The sequence below is a fragment of the Alligator mississippiensis genome, chromosome 9 (genome assembly GCF_030867095.1).
Source record: "Alligator mississippiensis isolate rAllMis1 chromosome 9, rAllMis1, whole genome shotgun sequence".
NCBI lineage: Eukaryota > Metazoa > Chordata > Crocodylia > Alligatoridae > Alligator > Alligator mississippiensis.
The window spans coordinates 19,301,707-19,321,286 of record NC_081832.1 but is presented as its reverse complement, the minus strand read 5'-3'; the positions used below and the strand labels follow the sequence as shown (position 1 = coordinate 19,321,286).

The 19,580-nt window shown below is 43.1% G+C and overlaps 1 long non-coding RNA gene across 3 annotated transcripts in view; it reads left to right on the top strand.

Moving 5' to 3' along the window:
* Window positions 1-19,580, top strand: part of LOC132252426 (uncharacterized) — a 269,114-nt gene that overhangs the window by 195,823 nt on the left and 53,711 nt on the right. For 2 of the 3 annotated variants that reach the window (XR_009464333.1, XR_009464332.1), the window contains one exon: window positions 809-966. The exons of the other annotated variant lie outside the window; for it this stretch is intronic. This is a non-coding gene — a long non-coding RNA (uncharacterized LOC132252426). The remainder of the gene's footprint in view (window positions 1-808; window positions 967-19,580) is intronic. 3 annotated transcript variants of the gene reach the window in all.

Sequence of the window (19,580 nt, the reverse complement as noted above, 5' to 3'; positions counted from 1 at the left end):
CATGTTGCAGCACCAGACACTTTTCAAACCTTTGCCATGAGGCCCCCAACCCCTGCCCACTCTCCCATGGTTGCCCTGCCTGGTCCCAGCTCTGGGCTGTTTAAAAAAAAAAAAAAAAAAAGTTCAGACTCACTGGCTCTTGCCAGGTTGGGTGGGGCGGGGGGAGATCCCTGCTGCCCTGCACTGTGTGGGGGGATCTGCCACAAGCCCCCAGAAGCCCTGATGACTGCTGCAGCATCTGGTGAGTCAGGGCTTTTTTTGGTTTTGGTTTTGTTTTTTTTTTAAGAGCTGGGGCTGGACAGGGCAGCTGCGGGGTGGGAGGGTGGGCTGGGAGAGTGGACAAGGGTTGGAGGGTGCTTAGGGGGGCTGGGGGAGCAGACAGGGGATGAGGCCTGGCAGGGGTCCCCCCATGGTCCCCTTCCTCCCCCTGCAGCTCCCCCGTCCCCCACCCCTTACTTACTGGCATGGAGTCCAGGTCCAGCTCCCTGCTGCAGCCAGCAGGGACTCCCCAGATCTCCAAAGCTCTCTGAATCTTTTCTGAATCGAGCTGGAGAGCTTCAGATTGATTTGAACCTTTTAATTGGTCTCCTGATTCAATTCAGATTCAGAGATTCAGCCACCGAATCGGGCCGAATCTCCTCTGAATCGAATCAGCACCCAAAACTTCACACAGCCCTGCTAGTCATGCCCAGTTCACTCTCCCTTTCAACATCCATTGTATGCCACTGTGACACATGATACTGGCCAAGAAGGACCTATGGTCTGTCTCAGCAAATGACATTTCTTATGTTTTTTGTTCATTTTCCAGTACATGCTGCCAGAAGCTTTCAGGCTATTTCACAAGGATACCTATGTCTTTGGGAGGCCTGTTTTCTCTTCCTTTTCAAAGCTGGCAAATTGCTTAGCTAAAATGGTCAGGAGGAAGAAGAGAGAAGAATTGTACTCATCCTCAGTACCTATATTCATGTGAGTTCAAACTCTTACATTTTTCATTAGAGTGTATTGTCCATGCTAGGCAATGCACTAGAGGGGGTTGAGTTCACAGAACCTTTCTAGAATTAGTAATGAGTTTAAGTACAATTGGTTGTTTTTTTGGATGTAGTACAAAAGGGAGAAATATTTTTTTAGATGTGAGGAAGAGGGGTTTGGGATCTAGCTAATTATTTCATTGGTTTATTTTCTTTTACATAAGCCACAAATATGGCAATCTTGAAAAATTGTTAAAAATATCTTAGGCATTTCTTTTGCTAGCAATTGTTTTATGGTTCACTAAAACAGACTGAAATTGGAATGCACATCATTCAGCAATTAGATTGACCTGTTTCTCATTGTTTTTACTATTCCTGGTACATGTTGTGGAATGTATTGGCTACATATATATTTACAGTAACGACAGGATTGCACATAATCTAGGACCAAAAATCATAAATAAAACATAGAAAAGTACAAGCTGAACCCTGTGTTTATGTTGGCGAATGCTTCAAGTGGTCCCACTGACTTTCAAGGGGCTACCTGTGTGTGCGTTGTACCATAATTTCTCATTTGAATTCATAATTGTGCTTTTTATTGAGACAGCCAGCTGGATTGGTCTTTTTCCTAATTAAACATCTTTCCTTAAGAAAGCAGCTTTGTTTTGACCTAAGGCACTAAAACAGTTCAAGAGATTAAGGCATCTTAATTACTTAAGGGCCAGGTACAGACCTTACACTTTTATTGATATAAGTGATCAGAAAACAGTCTATACCCATAATAGAACAGAAGTTCAGCACATAAAACTGGTTGATACCCATAACAGAACAGAGGTTTGGTACACATAGACTGGTTTAAAAATGATGGAACCTGGTCTAAGATTCGTCCCTCTCCCTCACCAAAGGACAAATGTGTGTTCTGTTCACTGCTTATTTAAACTATGCCACTTACAGAAAACCACATAACTTAGACGGATTCCACCTCAGGTTTCTTGAATGTCAGTACCTAGCCAAGGTGTTTTAAAACCTTGAAGAATTTTAGTGTTTATGGCCACTTCTAACCCACTTAAAGCAGTCAGGAGATGGTTTCACTTGCTACTTATAATTATGCCTTAAGTAATAAATAATCAGCAAACAGTAGAAGATAAGCAGATCAGTAACTTACAGTTAACCTGAAGATACTCCAAATCTATTTACCAATAGAGTAGTAGGTCTGTGTTGGTACATGCAAGCAAACAGCCTTGAAGATAATCTTTCTTCTCTGCTGTTTGTGGACCTCAGTAGTTCTAACAGAAAGTTTGGACTCACCTTAAGGTTTACTTAGGGAACTTGGAGAATAATCGGCATTTCAAACCAAATAATTTTCTTAGCTTGTGGTGCATGCACACATGAAGCAAAAGTGAAATTGTTATATAGACTTGGGTCAACAAATCTTGAGTTCTATAGTTCTATACAAAAATACCTTATCCAAAATTTCTGTTGGTCCAAATACAGTGTCTGTCCTGATCAAGAGATATCTCATGGTCTTAACCTTTTGAACTGCTTCTGTCAGTATGTTGCATTTTGTTGTGAAATTTAGCAAAGCAAAACTATAGGTAACAGTACATGCTATATGTTCTGCTTCTACTAGAATGTTAGCCATATGCTATAATTCCATGGACTTCCCCAGGGTTACCCATGACTTATTGTAGCAATTTAGATCAGTTGTGTAAAACTAGTATAAATGGGATAGTGTTGTGCCTTAAAGACTTTCTAAGGACTCCTTAAGGTTCAAATATCTCATGATAGCAGCATAATGGTGCTGTGTTTCTTCTCCCTGAAAAGTACATAGTTCGAAGTTTTTTTCACTGTCAGTGATATTTATTATTTTAGGCAGTGCCAGCATAGAGTTTTTCTGTACTTGGCAAACTGGAAAAAATCTGCTTTTCCTAGCAGCCAGTCAGTCACCTAACCTTCTGCTTCTTTAGGTGAAATTCTGCTAGACAAAACGTAGGGTGCCTGTACACGTTCTAATTAGAATGCTCCAGCGTGTTGCAGCATCTCGTGTATTCAGTGTCCCACATTTGAAAATGGTGGTAGGAGCACTTCAACTAAAGCTCGTCAAATGAGCTTTATTTAAAACACCCTCACCACCGTTTTGAGACATGGGATGCTGAATACACAAGATGCTGTGGTATTTTAATTAAAGTGGCTCTCAGGAGCCATTCTAATTAAAATGTGCCTCCCTTCCCACCCCAGAGCACATGTATAGGCACCCTAGGTCTTGTTCTCATATTGAAACTGCTGTGCGCTTTTAGGTTGAGATTTTGGATGTTTGTTCCTCTTGATCTTTAAAAGCTGGAAAAGTCTTTAAGTAAAATTGCCCTTAGGGACTTTGAGAATTTCAGCTTTAGCTCTCTTTTGATAAATGTTCTCATAACCCACACACAGTTATGTATAAGGTGTCTATTAATAGTAATACGCAAATGATGGATTGTATTTTCAGTTCTATAGTAAAAAAACCTCAAATGATTCTCAACCAAAAAAAACCCCAAACCCTGCAGAAAAATCTAGTTTTAGGTTAATTCAAAATGAAAATGCTTTGCTTTTCCCACTGAACTTAGATTAGAGATACTTCTAAGGGTGCCATGAAGTGCCAGGCAATATTGACACTGTTAGGCATGCAAACAAGTAGACATGATTCTGAGGATAAACCCAGAGATTTCAAATAGGAACACACAAGCTAGGTACAGATATTAACAAACCCGATCACGAATTAATTCAACCTTGCAGGTTAGTATAGCTGTGCAGATTGAACCAATTCGCAAGTGTATAGACATTTACTTTTGATTCTGGAAATGCAGGCACATGCCTACAGTGGCTCAGGCTAGAAGCTGGGAGGTGCTAGAGCAAGCCCTCTGCTGCAGGGAATCTGTGTTGGGGGGTGGGGGGAAGACCCCGGCAGGCTGAGTATGATTGAGGAGTTTAAACCCTCACCCTGGCCTGCATGGACCCCAGTCAGGGTGTGCCTGAAGGGGGAAGCAGCCCCTGTCAGGCATTTCCCACCCCTGCCCTCACCACTCAAACAGTGGGGCATGTGGCCAGTCCTGGCGGCAGCATGAAGTGAATAGAGATGGAGGGTGGTTTAATTCTCCCCTCCCTCCTCTGGCCTTAGTGGCATGGACTCTGGCTGGGGCAGAGCAGCTCATGTCAGGCATTCCCCTCCTCACCACTGGAGCAGCAGGGGGCATGGCCAGCTCCAGCAGTAGACTCAAGCGAATGGGGGGTCTGCACAGACCTCAGCTGGGGTCGGCCTGGATCGGGTGGAGCAGTAGGTGTCAGGGTCTTCCCCCCAGCTTTACTGCTGCATCAGCAGGGGCAGGGCCAGGGCCAGGGCCAGGCACCAGCCCGGCATGGCCTCCTGAGCCAAAGGGGACAGGGAAGGCATTTATTCATTCCTCCATCCTGTCTACCCTTGAGGGACCACAGCTGGGGTCTGCTAGCCCTGGCCGCCTCCTCTGGCACTTGCAGCCAGCCAAGCAGACCCCAGCTGGGGTTCCCCAGGGGGAGAGGAGCTGGAGGGGGGGAATAAACTCCCTCTCTGCCCTTTTCATCTAAGGGGACCATGCTGGCTAGCATCTGGCCACTCCTTGCCCCTTATACTGCAGCAGCGAGGGGGAAGGGGCCTTGACACGGGATCCTCTGCTCTGACCAGGCAGACCATGGCTTGAGTCCATGCCAGTGGGACAGGGCAGGGAGGAGGGAATTAAGTTCCCTCCCTCCCAAGCTTGACTGAAGTTACTGTTGGGAGTGGCCATGCTCCTCGCCATTCCAGCAGTGTTGGGGTGGGGGGGGAATGCCTGAAAGGGGCTGCTCTTCCCTGGCCAGGCAGACACCAGCCTGGGTCCTGCAGGGCCTCAGGGGGACATGCTGGGCTGGATCTGGCCATGCCCCCATCCCTGCCACTACAGCAGTGAAGGCGGGGAGTGGGGGTGGGGGTGGGGGAGGGCCCTGACACGGGTTACTCCACCTTGGTCAGTGAGACCCTAGCTCGGGTCCATGCTGCTGGGACAGGGGACAGTGTGGGGAAATTAAACCCTCCTCTGTCTCCATTTACTTTATGCTGCCACTGGGGCTGGCAATGCCCTGGTCACTCAAGTGACAAGTGGGACAAAATGCTTGACAGGGGATGCTGTGGCCCTGCCTGGCAGACTCCGGCTATGATCTGTGCTGGTGGGACAGGGGAAGGAGGGGGAAATAAACCTCTTCCCTGCTCTCTTCATTTTAGCTTGTCCAGTGTCTGGCCACCACCTCTGCTCCGGCTAGAGAGCAGAGGGGTGGAGCCAGCCCTGCTCTTTGGAGGAAACAGCACAGCCCAGCCCAGCCCAGGGCTGCAGAGCATGCTGAGATTCTGGAGGACTCTAACTTAATCCAGGAAGGGGTCTGGGACAGAAATTACATAAACCAATTTGACCTCAATCAGTTAAGTCTGATGGTACATTCAGCTAGGTTTATCTTAAACCAGTTTCAGCCATTTTGAAACTGGTTTATATGCACTGAACTTCTGTTTTGTTACAGGTTTGAACCAGTTTCTGATCACTTAACCTGGTTTATGTGCAACTTCTGTCCCTAGCCATAGTGTCAAAAACATCCTGACCCATTGTGACCTTTCTGAGTTCTTTGTGATAGAAAAAGTTGTTCTTTTATTTTCTGTAGTAATAAAATGAGTGAAATTACTTTCTGAACTGGGGTGCAGCTAAATTCAGAAAAGTTATAGAGGGGTGCCTTGAGTCTAAAAATCTTGATACACACTTGAACAAGGGCTGGCAAGCTTTTTCAAGCAGCAAGCTGAAACAACCTGGCTCCAGCCCCAGCCCCAGCCTCAGCCCCAGCTTGGTGTGGGCTGGGTGGTTTTGGCATCATGTCAGCATCAAGAGGCTTTCCCTGTGCCCCTGCTAGAGCTGCACAGGTAGGAACTGCACCCATGCTACTGCTGTTTCTCACTGGCTTGGTGAGGGGGAGGGGGGAAGGGAGTGTGTGCAGAGCAGTGGCAGTGGAATGACACCAGCCCCATCATCAGCACTGCACCCCTTCAGCTTGAAGCTGTACCCATGTCACAGCCTTGGGGAAAAGGAAAGAGGTAAGGGAGGGAAGAGAAGTGGGACAGCGAAAAAAAGTTTAGCTCCCTGGACCCAGTGTAGCTTTTTGGCACGGACACACACCAGCCCATGACCTGGGCCACATCTGATCTGTGGGCTGTACAGTGCTGACCCCTGGTCTAGAGAGTTAGTGCTGAGTTGCATTCAGAATAGCATCTTAATACTGCAATTAAAGTACAGGTCTTTTGTGATGCTTGTTAAGCCTCTTCCCTTGTAGAATACGCCTATCTTCCCCTCTCCCCCCCATGGCTGTTGCATTTACAAATGGTGTACAGCAGGTTAGCCTTTGTTCACTTGCTTGTTTTTTAAACTCGTTGCCCATGTGTTATCTTTTTTTGAAGCAAGTTGTTTCTGACAAGAATCTTATTCTCATATTTGCATGTAAAGTACCACAGACACTTGTACGGGAGCAATAATTATATGCATAATTGTTTTCTGCTTTACATACCTTAGATATCCTTTACAACCACAAATTCGGTACAATAATCTTCATTTTCTACCCTTATGGTTACACAACATTACTGAGTGTCGGTTTTATAGTTGCCGTGTTCCCTTTCAAAGGCATCTGCAAATTGGTATTGGGTGAAGTTATTTGTCTTTGTAAATAGGCTCCCTAAATGTGTTTCTGGCATCTCTGCCAGTGAGAGATTATATTTGCATTAGATTATGTAAAAACAATTGAAATGATCAAGATGGAGTAGGGAATTCAGAAGAAAAAAGTCCCTTACTTTTATGTCCCTCTGAACTTTTTCCCCTTGACCATCTCTAATAAACAGGAGCCAAAAGGTAACACTATGCTGGCAATACTTCCTATAATTTACCTGTGCTCAGGTTTGCAGATGCTGCAGAGCCTCTAAAAATCTTGAAAGCAATAACATTATCAAAACTCTATTAGCCCTCCCTAGAAAAAGAAAATAATTCTCTTCTGTTTTTGCTTTTGCGCAGTGCCTGATTTTGCTTTTATGCCAACTGTTCTTTGAATTGCTGCTGTATAAATGTATTCTCTTAGCATCAAAATAAACACAGCAAAGTGATAAAAAGAAGGGAAAAAAAAGGGAAGGGTTGCTTCTTCAGGCCCTGAGCACTTGAATCAGAGACCAAAACGACACTCTAGTACATGCTTACTTTGAAGTGTATGAAAATCCCACAGAAGTCAATGGAACAGTTCCTTGTACTTAAAGCTGCACTTATGCTGAAGTGCTCATGTCAGTGTGGAGGATGAAGAGGAAGGGCTAGATTCTGTTCCATCTATTCGGTGCTTAAATGGATTTTGGCACCTGGGTGTGCATCTGTTCTACCCTTTCCAAGTTCCTGAAAATCCATTAACGTATTTGCTTGTGCAGTACCCCACCACCTCACCCTGAGACTGATTCACAAAACAGCAACAAAGAAAAGGGCCTGCACACCGTCTGTAGTATGTTTTTTTCAGGAAACTGCAGGATAGGATTGAATCAGGTTTAGGAACATAAACTGCTTTATGTGCCTGATGGATACCCTCAGCAAGTTTGCAGATGACACCAAGCAGGATCTTGTGGCCATTTACAAATTCATTTGGGGGGGGAGTGCAGCAAGAAATAGGAGACGCTCTGTTTATCAGGGCACCCCTTGGGATAACCAGGAACAACGGCCACAAACTGACAGAGAGCAGATTTAGGGTAGACATCAGGAAGAACTTCTTTACAGTAAGGGTTGCCAGAATCTGGAATGGGCTTCCAGGGGAGGTGGTGTTCTCCTGTACCTTGGGGGTCTTTAAGAGGAGACTGGACAAGCACCTGGCTGGGGTCATATGACCCCAGCACTCTTTCCTGCCCAGGGAGGAGGTTCAACTCAATGATCTATTGAGGTCCCTTCTGATCCTAATAACTATGAAACTATGACAAGTGCAAAAGTCCTGCACTTAGGACACAACAATCCCATGCACTGGTACAGGCTGGGGGCTGACTGGCTGGGCAGCAGCTCTGCAGAAAAGGACCTGAGGGTTATAGTGGACAATAAACTGAAGATGAACCAAACCCTCCATTTTAACAGACTTGCTATTTACTGCTTTGTCCTCTGTGCCAGTCACTTACAACTATTCAAATACAATAGTATGGTATAGGGGTGTAGGTTGTAGCTGTGTTGGTCTAAGGACATAGGCAGACAAGGTTCCTTGAGTGAATCTGATATCTTTTATTAGACCAACCCAAATAGTTGGAAAATAATTATTAAGCAAGCTTTCGGGTTCAAAAACCCTTTGTCAGGCTAAGGAAGTTTCAGCAGTTGGTGTGTGCTCTTCCTGGATGGAATGAGAAGTAAAGAAGCCAGGGGCTGGGCTGGTATGCATACAAGACAGGTAGTCAGTGAAAATGTAGATTGAGGAGTAATACCAATTACCGGTGGGGGCACATTTCTCACAAGAAAACCACTCTCTTTCCAATCTCAGTCCTGATCCTCAAAGGAAACCTACAAAACACTTCCCAGAGATGAGCCTATGAACTCCACTTCATCAACCTCCTGGATACTAAAAATCATGGACTAAATATAGACATTGGATTTATGACACATTATAACCTGCCTGACATCTGACTCCCCAGGTATCTCTCCACTTTCACCCCCTTTTCTCTCTCTTTCCCAGAGCACCACCTCCCCTGGAAGCCCATTCCAGATTCTGGCAACCCTTACTGTAAAGAAGTTCTTCCTGATGTCTACCCTAAATCTGCTCTCTGTTAGTTCGTAGCCGTTGTTCCTGGTTATTCCAAGGGGTGCCCTGATAAACAGAGCATCTCCTATTTCTTGCTGCACTTCTCCCCTGCTCCCCCTCCCCCCCCAATGAATTTGTAAATGGCCACAAGATCCTGCTTGGTGTCATCTGCAAACTTGCTGAGGGTATCTATCAGGCACATAAAGCAGCTTATGTACCTAAACCTGATTCAATCCTATCTTGCAGTTTCCTGAAAAAAACTGATACCACAAATGGTGTGCAGGCCCTTTTCTTTGTTGCTGTTCTGTGAATCAGTCTCAGGGTGAGGTAGTGGGGTACTGCACAAGCAAATACGTTAACGGATTTTCAGGAACTTGGAAAGGGTAGAACAGATTTTCACTGACTACCAGTCTTGTATGCATACCAGCCCAGTCGCTGGCTTCTTTACTTTTCATTCCATCCAGGAAGAGCACACACCAACTGCTGACACTTCCTTAACCTGATGAAGGGTTTTTGAACCTGAAAGCTTGCTTAATAATTATTTTCCAACTATTTGGGTTGGTCTAATAAAAGATATCAGATTCACCCAAGGAACCTTGTCTGCCATAGTATGGTATACCCACTTTACAGGGAATACCAACTACAGAATGTGCAAGCCATGAAGACTGCACCCTTTCTCAAGCACTAGATCACATTCCCCTTTTCACTACACTCAGTGAAGTCTTATTTTCATTTGCCTTTACTTATGCCTGTCTCTAGCAATTCCCAATTTGCTTTGCATTGCAGCAGCCTGGTGCTAACAGCTCTAACCTCAGAGAATGCATCACAGTTTAAGAGCCAGTTCCCAACAGTCTGGCATAGTTGAAATCTTACCACATCAGCATCCCAGCTATGTGGGAGAAATCAAGTGTAAGCTTAAATGGATGTCCAAGGTCAGCATTGTGGTGCATGCAGCTAAAATGTGTCCCAAGCCATAGCAACTGCATGGAAAAAACAACAACAACAACAAAAAATGTGTTGCAGTGAATACGATACAGGTTGCCAAAAACTTGATTAGACCACCTTGTTGGCATAAGGAATAATTGCAGCTTGAATTATGACTTCTTTTATTACCTTTGAAAAGATACTATAATGGATACATTCAGTAAGAAATAAAAAGTAAGGCAAATAATCCTAAATTCTGGCATTTCTTTTTCTGGCATCTACCTCTCCCCAGTTCAACTTCAAAACTATTTTGATGCAAATTTAACCGTATAGTTGCTTAGTATACATATGCTGGCATAAAAAATAGAATGCTAGGAGAATCTTTCTTGTCTGTACTAGTGGTCAGTCTCTTCACTAGCTTCTTCCACATCAGGCATTTCAGCTTCATTTTCAGGCCTGTGTACAACTCTAGCATTTCCTTATTTTCTGTATTTATCCCATCCTTATGTATTGCTCCACCCACCTCTGTAACTGCTGCCTGTAGTTTTTCTGTCTACTTGTAACATCATCTCTGTCAGGCTGACAAAATGGCCTTCTACTGTGTGCACCATGTGCTGCCCTCCCTGTCCTTCATATTATTTCTGAAGTCCATTTACCCTTTCACAGTTGCTCCAGAGGCTATGCAATGCTGATTTCCTCTCAAATTATGCGTTTGCGCATTCCCACACTGGAACTATATTTGCCCAGGTTAGACTAGGTAGGCTAGCTGTGATCATCAATAACTATGCATGTGCTCTGAGAACAGACTGCCACTCTGCATGGCTTAGTGCTGAAGGACTGGTTCATCCACCCTGCACACCTTTATAATTCAGCCCTCAGTAAATCAGACAAAAACCAGAGACTACGAACCATAGGCAGTAGTTAGAAAAAGTGAGAGGAGAAGTAAGGTAAAGGAACATCATGATAGCAAAGACACATCCAGAGCATGAGATAATTAATTTCTTTTCCATAGTTGCAGATGCATTTAAATGTCTAACATGTTATTTGCAAGAGAAATTATTGTGACAGTGTATTCAGATTAGGTGCACAAACCCACAGCAACACTGAATGTGGAGCACACGGCTTTTCTGTAACAAGGAGTCACTTTAACATACTTTACAAGAAGTACAGTATTTAGTTGGATTGTTTTACATTTTTGCAAATATGTAGAATTAGCCCACTAATCCTAAACTCAACACACTTTTCCAGTGCTCTGTTCTGTGCCTTTGCAGCCACAGTGCATTATTTCAGGTGGAAGAGTCCTTAACACTGAAAAATCACTGATCTGATTGGACTTGAATCATATGGATCAACCGTCAGCATTCAATGAGGACCACGCATTGCAGTTCAATAAGCAGTGGAGGTATGAGTGACCTGGTATAGGATACTCATCCATCACAAAGTGATTGATAGTACACCCAGGGGTACATGCACAGTCAAAGACCCCTAAGTGAGAAGGCTAGAAATCTTTACTGAATGGTTTCAAATACAGTGGGAGAAATCTGAAACTTCAAAGTTTCTTTGCTGTAAAGAATATTGTAAACAATATTTCACATGATTATGTTGGTGTTTACTGTGCATTTGTAATTGATCTATTCATACATCTTGCTACCAATTCTCTTCTGTCAACCCTTGCTTCTGATTCTGCAGAATGGCCGTCATAGCAGTGAAGTAGTCTTTTCCATTTCTCTTACTTTCACACGTACATCATTTGGCTTGTGAATTTTACTAACCAAATTCATTCTTTTGCCTGGTTTCCATTTTATCTCTTGCCAAAACTGTGGCCAGCACTGGTGATTTTGTATGCTTGTCCATAGTGGAGGTGCATCACCAGTACAGTGTGAGTAGCTACTGTATTATGAGAGTTTAGGTGGTTTCTAACCACTGGAATCAGAATGCCAATTCTCAGGCCTTTCCTTGCTTTGGTGACCATAATGTCATGGCTTTGGGCACTTCTCTTCGAGGATGATAACTAGAAATTATAAACCTTTAAACATTGTGGACCCTGGCTTTTCATTTGTTTTCCTTGTAATTTATTTACCCAGGGAAGTTCCACTTAGCTCACATCCACCATATGGCAATCTGTGTGGTCCAGTGTGTTGCCCAAGTGTTTCATGTTAGCAGACAGGCTCGAGGTGAAAGACTTGCTTGAGGTCAGTGTGTTGTGTATCATTCAGCTGGGCCTAGCTCCCTATTATTTCCAGGCCCTTGAATATGTAACCACGGCCACTCTTGAGCTCCTGTGCCTGCTTCAAGGAAATTGTTTCCCTTTTAAAGGTTTGTGGGGAAAAAAAACAAACAAAAAATCCTTTTGAGTTGTAAAGATATTTCACCAACTTAACAAAGATAGGAGGGACAGAGAGAAGGAGAACAGAGTTGTCCTTGGATGTCTGGAGATCCATTCTTGACTTCAGTGTTTCAGAGAGGCCAGCCATTTCTGTGTCTGGAGGGCAACAAAATCTACTGGAAAACAGCCCTATCACAATAGGACAGTGAACTCATTTGTTCTGATTTTGTCCTGGTTTCCCCCCACTGCCAGTCAAACCCTTTAGATTTGACACAGAGGAGAAAAAGATGAGTATACATTCAGATGGAATTGGTGGTTTTCTCTGCGCACAAAGATCCAAGCGCTGTTAACACCAATGAATGTCTCTCTCCCTGGTCAGCATAGGAGTGTAGTTCACCAAAATGTATTTATGAGCTCAGGGTCTTTGCTTATCGGTGCATTCAAAATTCTTCCAAGTTTCCCAACATAGCCAATAAATAAACTGGGCTGCATGTCTTCCTTCTCCCCTTCCAGCACCACTTTGGTAATCTGAAAGTGTCTGAAGGTACTAAAATAGATTGTTGCCACTCAGGGAAATTGACCCTCTTCAGAGTTTATAAAGATTTAGTAGCTGTTAATTTTTGTCCTATTTTGAGTCAACAGAATATATCTGCCAGCCAACCAGGTATAGAAGAATGCCTCAGGGACAAGCATGCTGGGAGAATATGTAGAAACACCCAGCTTTTTAGCATGCAGTATGAATAAAGAGTGGACTGTGACATCTCTTCTCTCCTTCCCATTTCTCAGCCATCACAAACACTGAGTTTATTGCTTTAAAAACTCAGTTTCACAAATTCTCCTGTGAATGTAAGTGCCGTGCATTGAAAGTATGGCTATGTGCTGTGGTGACAAAGAGCTATGGAACTACTTCTGCATGGTTATTGGATAAAGATCCATCACCAGCTGACTGATATGTGACCCACAGGTACCACATATGTTACCTAATGACCAGTCACTTAATTATAGACTAGGTGACATGTTTATAAGGGTGAACTTTAGAGTGCTATTAGAGAATGGACAGATGAACTATACCAGTGCCCTCCGGGTAGATTTCACCCAGACTCTTCTGCCTCTGTGGACCCATTACACAGTAATTAGGGTGATTTTTAAGTAGAATGCAAGGAGTTAAATGACTAACCTTATTATTGCTTCATTTGTCACTGTGGTAAGTGCTGCTTTGGGGGAGGTGGATTGGGAAAAAGTGAAAGTGAGAGAAAAAGAAAGAAAAGAGAAAATGATACCAGTCCTTTTTCATATAAGTCCATACCAGAAAAGTATAGATGTGCAAAAAAGTGTAGACTTCCTATATGCCATGACAGTAAAACCTGAGGAAGTTAGTTTTTTGCTTTAGTTACTGAAATGCCAGTGAGATGGTGACTGTTGCATGATGGTATTATATGGTTATCATGTTCTCGCACTAGTAGGCTGCATGGGAATTTATAGAATTAAGTGCCTCTTTAACAGACGTGTATCGAATTGCTGATTTGAATAATTATGAGATTTTTCTTAATAAAATATTTGATTTTGTTGCCATTTCCTTGGCTCTGTGGAGGAAGAGTGGACTTTTGGCTGAGGCACTGGACTGGGACTCAGCAGTACATCAGGGCTGAATTTGCAGTTCTGTCATGGACATCCTGTGCCTTACTTAATCTTCATGCCTTAGCTTCTCATCTGAAAAACCTAGGATGCTGTGGTTTCTGAATTCATTAATGTTTGAAAGGTGCTCTGATGCTGAACTGCTTGGACCTTTGTCAGCTATATAGCTTGCGTCAATAAAAAACATAGAATTTGCCTTACTGGCCCAGATGAATGGATCACCAGTTCTATTCATCTGTCTGTGGCAGGAACCAATATCCATTGCTTCAAAAGGATGTGAGACTTCAGGCCTTGTTACATGGTAAGTTTAGGTGGCTTCTGGAGCTCTTAACCAGTGAACTGGCTGCATGTGGCCTGATGTCAACTACTCTGATGCACCAGTATCACTCCAGCACTGCTGTGACGACAGTGGGGATACAGCAACTGTAGTGTTGTTTTTCCACATCATGGCTAAGTACAGACAGTTGAAAAGCTGAAGGCTAAATTGATTCAGTGTTTGCAGGCTAGTCTGAACTGCAGAGATTAAACTGAGAAGCAAGTGACCAGACACTCGCTTTCGATTCAGGTAATGCAGCCACATGCCTGCAGTGGCTCAGGCTAGAAGCCAGGGGCTGCTGGATTATGCCTGCCAGCCACTGCCAAAGGGAAGGGACTGAAGCTCCAAGGCTTTTCCCCACTCCCTGCTCAAGTAGAGTGGGTGCAGCTAGGCCCCAGCCCTAGGCTAGCAGGCTGAGGCTAAGGGGAGGGGTGCTTTAAACCCACAGTGGCCCACATAAGACCCCAGCCCAAGCCTGCCTAGGGGGTGGGCAGCAGCTGCCAGTTTCCGCCCTTCCCCACTCCTCACTCAAGGAGAGGGATAGATGGCAGCCAATGCCAGGCTGAGGAGGCGATGGGTGGGGGGAAAAGGCAGTGGCATTGAATTAATAAAATCTTGAACAAGAATAGTCTTTTCTCTGAATTGAGCATGTATTGAATACAGCAGTTTGCAACTTCAAGCACAGAACAAAGAGCAACCAAAAATCTTTGTCTGAGCTACGATACAGCCCAGGAAAACACAGTGAGAGCACACAGAACTTAGTCTAATTTAAAATGTAATGTAATAAACCAAAAGGACAAGAGAGAGCATTGCATAAGTCTTACATAATCCTGAGGCAAGATGTCTTTTTACAGCCAGGTATTCAGAAAGTCTAAGGTGGTCTTAGGTGTTGGAGTGGAGATCTGACAGACCTCACCTCTACTTTGATTTTTACAGGAGCGCTTGCACCCCCTTCTCTCCCTTGGGTGCCTTGACATTAGTATGCTTGTCACCTGTAGCATTTCTGGCAGGACTCTCATGCATTCAGTGTCTTTTGTCTCTGCTTAAGTATTCCAGTCTCCCACCTTTTACAGGTTCTGTTTTATCATGTAAATGTAGTTCTCTGCTTTCTTTGGTCACACCAGCCCGAGCAGTCCCAGGCCCTCTCCTGTTCCCTTAGTTCTGTCTCCAACACATACATGTGATGATTGTGCCATGTCCTTGCCAACACTTCCCCCCCTCTCAGTCTGGTCCTGCAGGGCTTAGCCCTGTGCTCACAGGTGGCAGGGGACCAGTCCCTCCTGCTCTGGGTCCACAGCTCTTCCACCTCTCCCGTGGGCTGGGGGAGCTGACGGGAATTATACCTCCCCCCCTCCCCTTATCAACTGCTTGTCTGCCTAAGTCTGTGCCAGAGGTGGGAAGGGGTGGAGTCTGCTGGGCTCCTGCCGGTCCCCTGTCTGCTGGCAGTCCCCCTCAGGCTATCCCTCACCCCCTCCCTCTTCAATTCCAGCATTGAGTGGGGAATAGCCTGGAAGAGGCTGCCCTCCCCCAGCTGTAGTCCCTAGTTGGCTCTCCCCCTTCTCCCCCATCAGCCAGCTGGCACTGCTCTGGCTAGGAAGCAGTGGGGCAAGACCAACCCTGCTCTCTAGAGCAGACAGCCCAGTCCCACCCAGGGCTGCAAAGCATCCTAGGATGCTGGGGGACTATGATTTAACTTTAACCAGGAAGGGGTCTGGGACAGAAGTTTCATAAACTGGTTTGACCTAAATCAGTTAAATCTGATACTACTTTCAACCAGGTTTATCTAAAAACCATTTCTGCCATTTTGAAACTGATTTATGTGCACTGAGCTTATGTTTTGTTATAGGTTTAAACCAGTTTCTGATCACTTAAACTGGTTTATGTGTAACTTCTGTCCCTAGCCCATGGGAGGGAAGATTCCATGCTCCCTGACCATGACATAGCCCCTCCTGTTTTTCCCGCTAATGTGTCTAGGGACCAAGGTTTTGTCTTTGGTGCCCAGGACCATAATTTGTGATCTGTAACAACAATAATTCCTTTCTGACATGTTTCTTGCCTAAGTTAATATCATTCCTTGTGCATATTTGAGAGGAAACCTCAAACAGATTCAGTTACTACCCATGACTTATTTGTTTGGGACGATTGTGGAAATATTGACCATTTTGTGCAGCTTTGTTAGTTTGGTGGTTTTAAGTGTTAAAGTGGAGATGTCGATAGTGCTGGGGTGCCTAATTAGGCTGGGCTTAGCATGTAATTGCTCTGGAAAGAAACAATGTACAAATGAAGGTTTGTAACATGGTGTCATGAACATTTCATTGCACCATAATGAGCAAATATTTATTTGTAACATAGGGACATAGTCCTGGGTGCTTTTACTAATGTCTTTAAGTGTTGTTAAATTCCATAGGCTCCACTTTGCTGCGTGTAGGTACCAGTATTGGAAGGCAGAAGGATGAAGTTGTGGAGCAGGCTTTCTTTACTTTCCTTAATAAAATAATCATCTTGGACATTTATTGCCAGACTTGCAAACAGGCTGGGTGTTCAAGTTGCACATTTTATGTGTGCTGTTATGTAGCCAATTTGTTTGAAAATCTTTGCCCTGGGCCATATTCAGCCATGACAAAAGTAGTGGAGCAAATTAAACTTTGCACCAAATTGTGTGAAATACAATGCCTTGTAAGATGTGCTCTGTGGCCTTCACTCCATTTACAAAGTGCAGCTCTTCATATCTCACAGGAATCTTTCAGCACCTGCCGGTATTAGCACACCTGGGAAGGAAAGAAAAGAGGAATGTTGATACAAAAGCTGTGAAGTATGGCAGGATTTTTTCTTCATTGCCTCTGCTTTTACTGTGAACCTTTAAAAAACTTGAGAACCCTTTGAAGATTCTTTGCCCTTTTCTGGCTGGTAACTTGTATTTATGAAAATATTGATGGAAAGAAGTTAAATGTTAGCAAAATGTTTTAAGAAAATCTCCTTCCCTCCTAAAAACATGAAAAAGTAGCCAGCTGAAATTTTGGAGAAGCCAAATATTTGGAGATCTAAATCAGTTTTTGTTCACCTGAAGGTCAAGGTTTGTATATTGGCTTTACTATTTTTAATGGGCATACATTGGGCGTGGTATATTTTTCTTTTTATAATTGTGGCTTTTCAGTTTTTCTAAAATAGGGCTTGGGGAGTACAGCTGCCCAAAATCTCAAAGTAACCATGGACTGTTATCAAAATGGTGTGTGCGTGCATTTTTTTAAAACTGTATTCCATCTTATTCCTAAAGGTATTTCATGGATACTTTGACTATGTTTTTCCTTTGACTGAGACTTCATAGTCTGAATTCTTCCTTGTCTTATAAGTTAGTGGTGGTTTTCCTTAAATGGTGGAAAATATTTAAAATAAAGACAATCATTTAAAAAAGGCAAGAGCCCAGATACCTGGTAACCTTGATCAACTGAATATGTAGCTGTCTTAAGTTAAATTTGTTCCACCGTGAAATAAATCTCATGGGAACAGATTAAGGGAGAGTAAAATATATTTCTCTTGTTCATTATCTTTTTTATACCATGGAAATTAGGTAGAGGTGGTTTTGATTCTAAAACGCCATTCCTGCCATTGTCTGCTATAGTAGGTAGTGCTAATGAATTAGCCCTTAAGTTGTATCGAATACAGCTATTTGAGCTCAAAGGCTATTTAAATATTTTTTGTTTCATATCAAGAACATTCAGCCTCCCCAGACATGTTTCATTTGAGATTTAGATCAAGCCAAAATTTTAAAGGAAAACCCAAACATGATTTTTAAATCCTGTTTTCAAAGCAAAATCATACTGACCTTGCTCTTCTGAAAATGTGTTTAGTTCAAGAGTGATTTGGAAAACTGCATCAAATGTGGACTGAGTTCTGGGTTCGTTGTGAAATAAGAAGTGGGTCATTCAGCTTTTAGTCTGTTACAAAGTTTTCTCAAAATGCTGCAATCCATAGCTGTTGTTTTGGGATAAGGGCAGATGGATTTCATTTTAGATGGGCAGTGGATTCACAGCTTGGGAGGATTTTGTGTTCTCTATGTATGATTGGGTTCTGTTAAGAGTTATGCAGCAGCTTGCTCTTCTTTCCTGGTGTCACATGCACCCCAAGAAGTCCTCCAAGTAGGGAATAAGAAAATATAAAGGCGCAAAGCCACTGCATAATATTGCCTTATTGACTTCATCGATACAAGCTTCTCAGGATCTTGTACATAGGGTCAGAGATTTTTTTCTCTCAAGCATTGTGATGATTTATAAGAGAAAATTATTCATGATTATACTTTAAATGTTTCCTTTTTAAATGGCACCTGCTGTGGTAGTGCAACTTTTACAAGAGCGTGGAATAGTACCTCCCTGCAGAAAATGTTGATGACAATTAAAATTTTCATCAAAGTGTTAGTGAAAATTTCAACTTTTATTAGAATCCTGGGAACTGAAGTTTTCAGCTGCAGAAAAAATAGCACAAAAAAGTACTAACAATACCAAAAAATCCACAAAGTAACTCAATTTCTAACAAATTTTAGAAAGAAAAAATTCCCATAAACCTCACTAACTTTCTTCTGGACTATCTTGCAACCAGGAGGAATACCAATGATGGAATTTTCTGGTGATATGCCCACTTGCAAATAAAAAAAACACGTGACAATTTAAGTATTACCCTTTATCTAAAAAAAACAAACCAAGAATTTGAAAAACTGGACATTTTCTGGAAAATTAGGTCTCTTTGAAATGAGAAATGAATGCTCAAGCTTGTGTTTTGTTTGTATCAAAATGCTATGGAATTTTCCATCAGCCAAGACTGTTTTCAGGAGCTTAAAATCAAAATCAGGTTTCAATTCTTTTAGTGTTGGATGTTTTATACAGTGCTTATAATACCACTTATCTGAACTTTTTTCTGGGTTTTTCTTTCTGGGATTGTGAAGTGTGTGTGTGTGTGGGGGGGGGGGGAGGTGGAGAGGTGATATGCATATATGTGCATTGTATATTTATTTGCTTGAATATAAATGTACTTTCTACCCAAGTAGATCTGACTTTCAATGGACCAGCCTGTTTTAAGTTTCAACTTACTTCAATGGATAGACACACTTTGGTTGATTATATATTGAAGTGTGTGTGTGTAGGTATGTGTGACAAGATTCCCAGAGATGTCGAGCACTCAAGCTGGCTCTTGGTACCTTTGAACATTGTTTTGATAAACAAATAGTGTACTTATCATCTGGCATCAACAGCAAACTGATTCACCTTTCTACACTCACACAATGATTTATGCTGCTGTGCATCATCACATCCTTTGTGATTGTGTAACACTTACACGTCTCAGGTTGTTTGAGTGATTTGAAGAATTGTATAGTCTCATGACTGACTAATATATACAATTGCAGTAACTAGGGGTCTACTTTTCATGCTGTTGAAAGGAACATTCAAATAGTAGTGCCAGCAGAGGGTATGTCTTTGTCTCACAGCTGGTAGGGCAATACTATGGAGGTGCTGAGAAACCTGTAACATGAAGACAGAAACACATGCAGTACTACCAGGAAATTCCATGGCTCTATTGAAGGCTGGTACCCTGGAATTTTTGG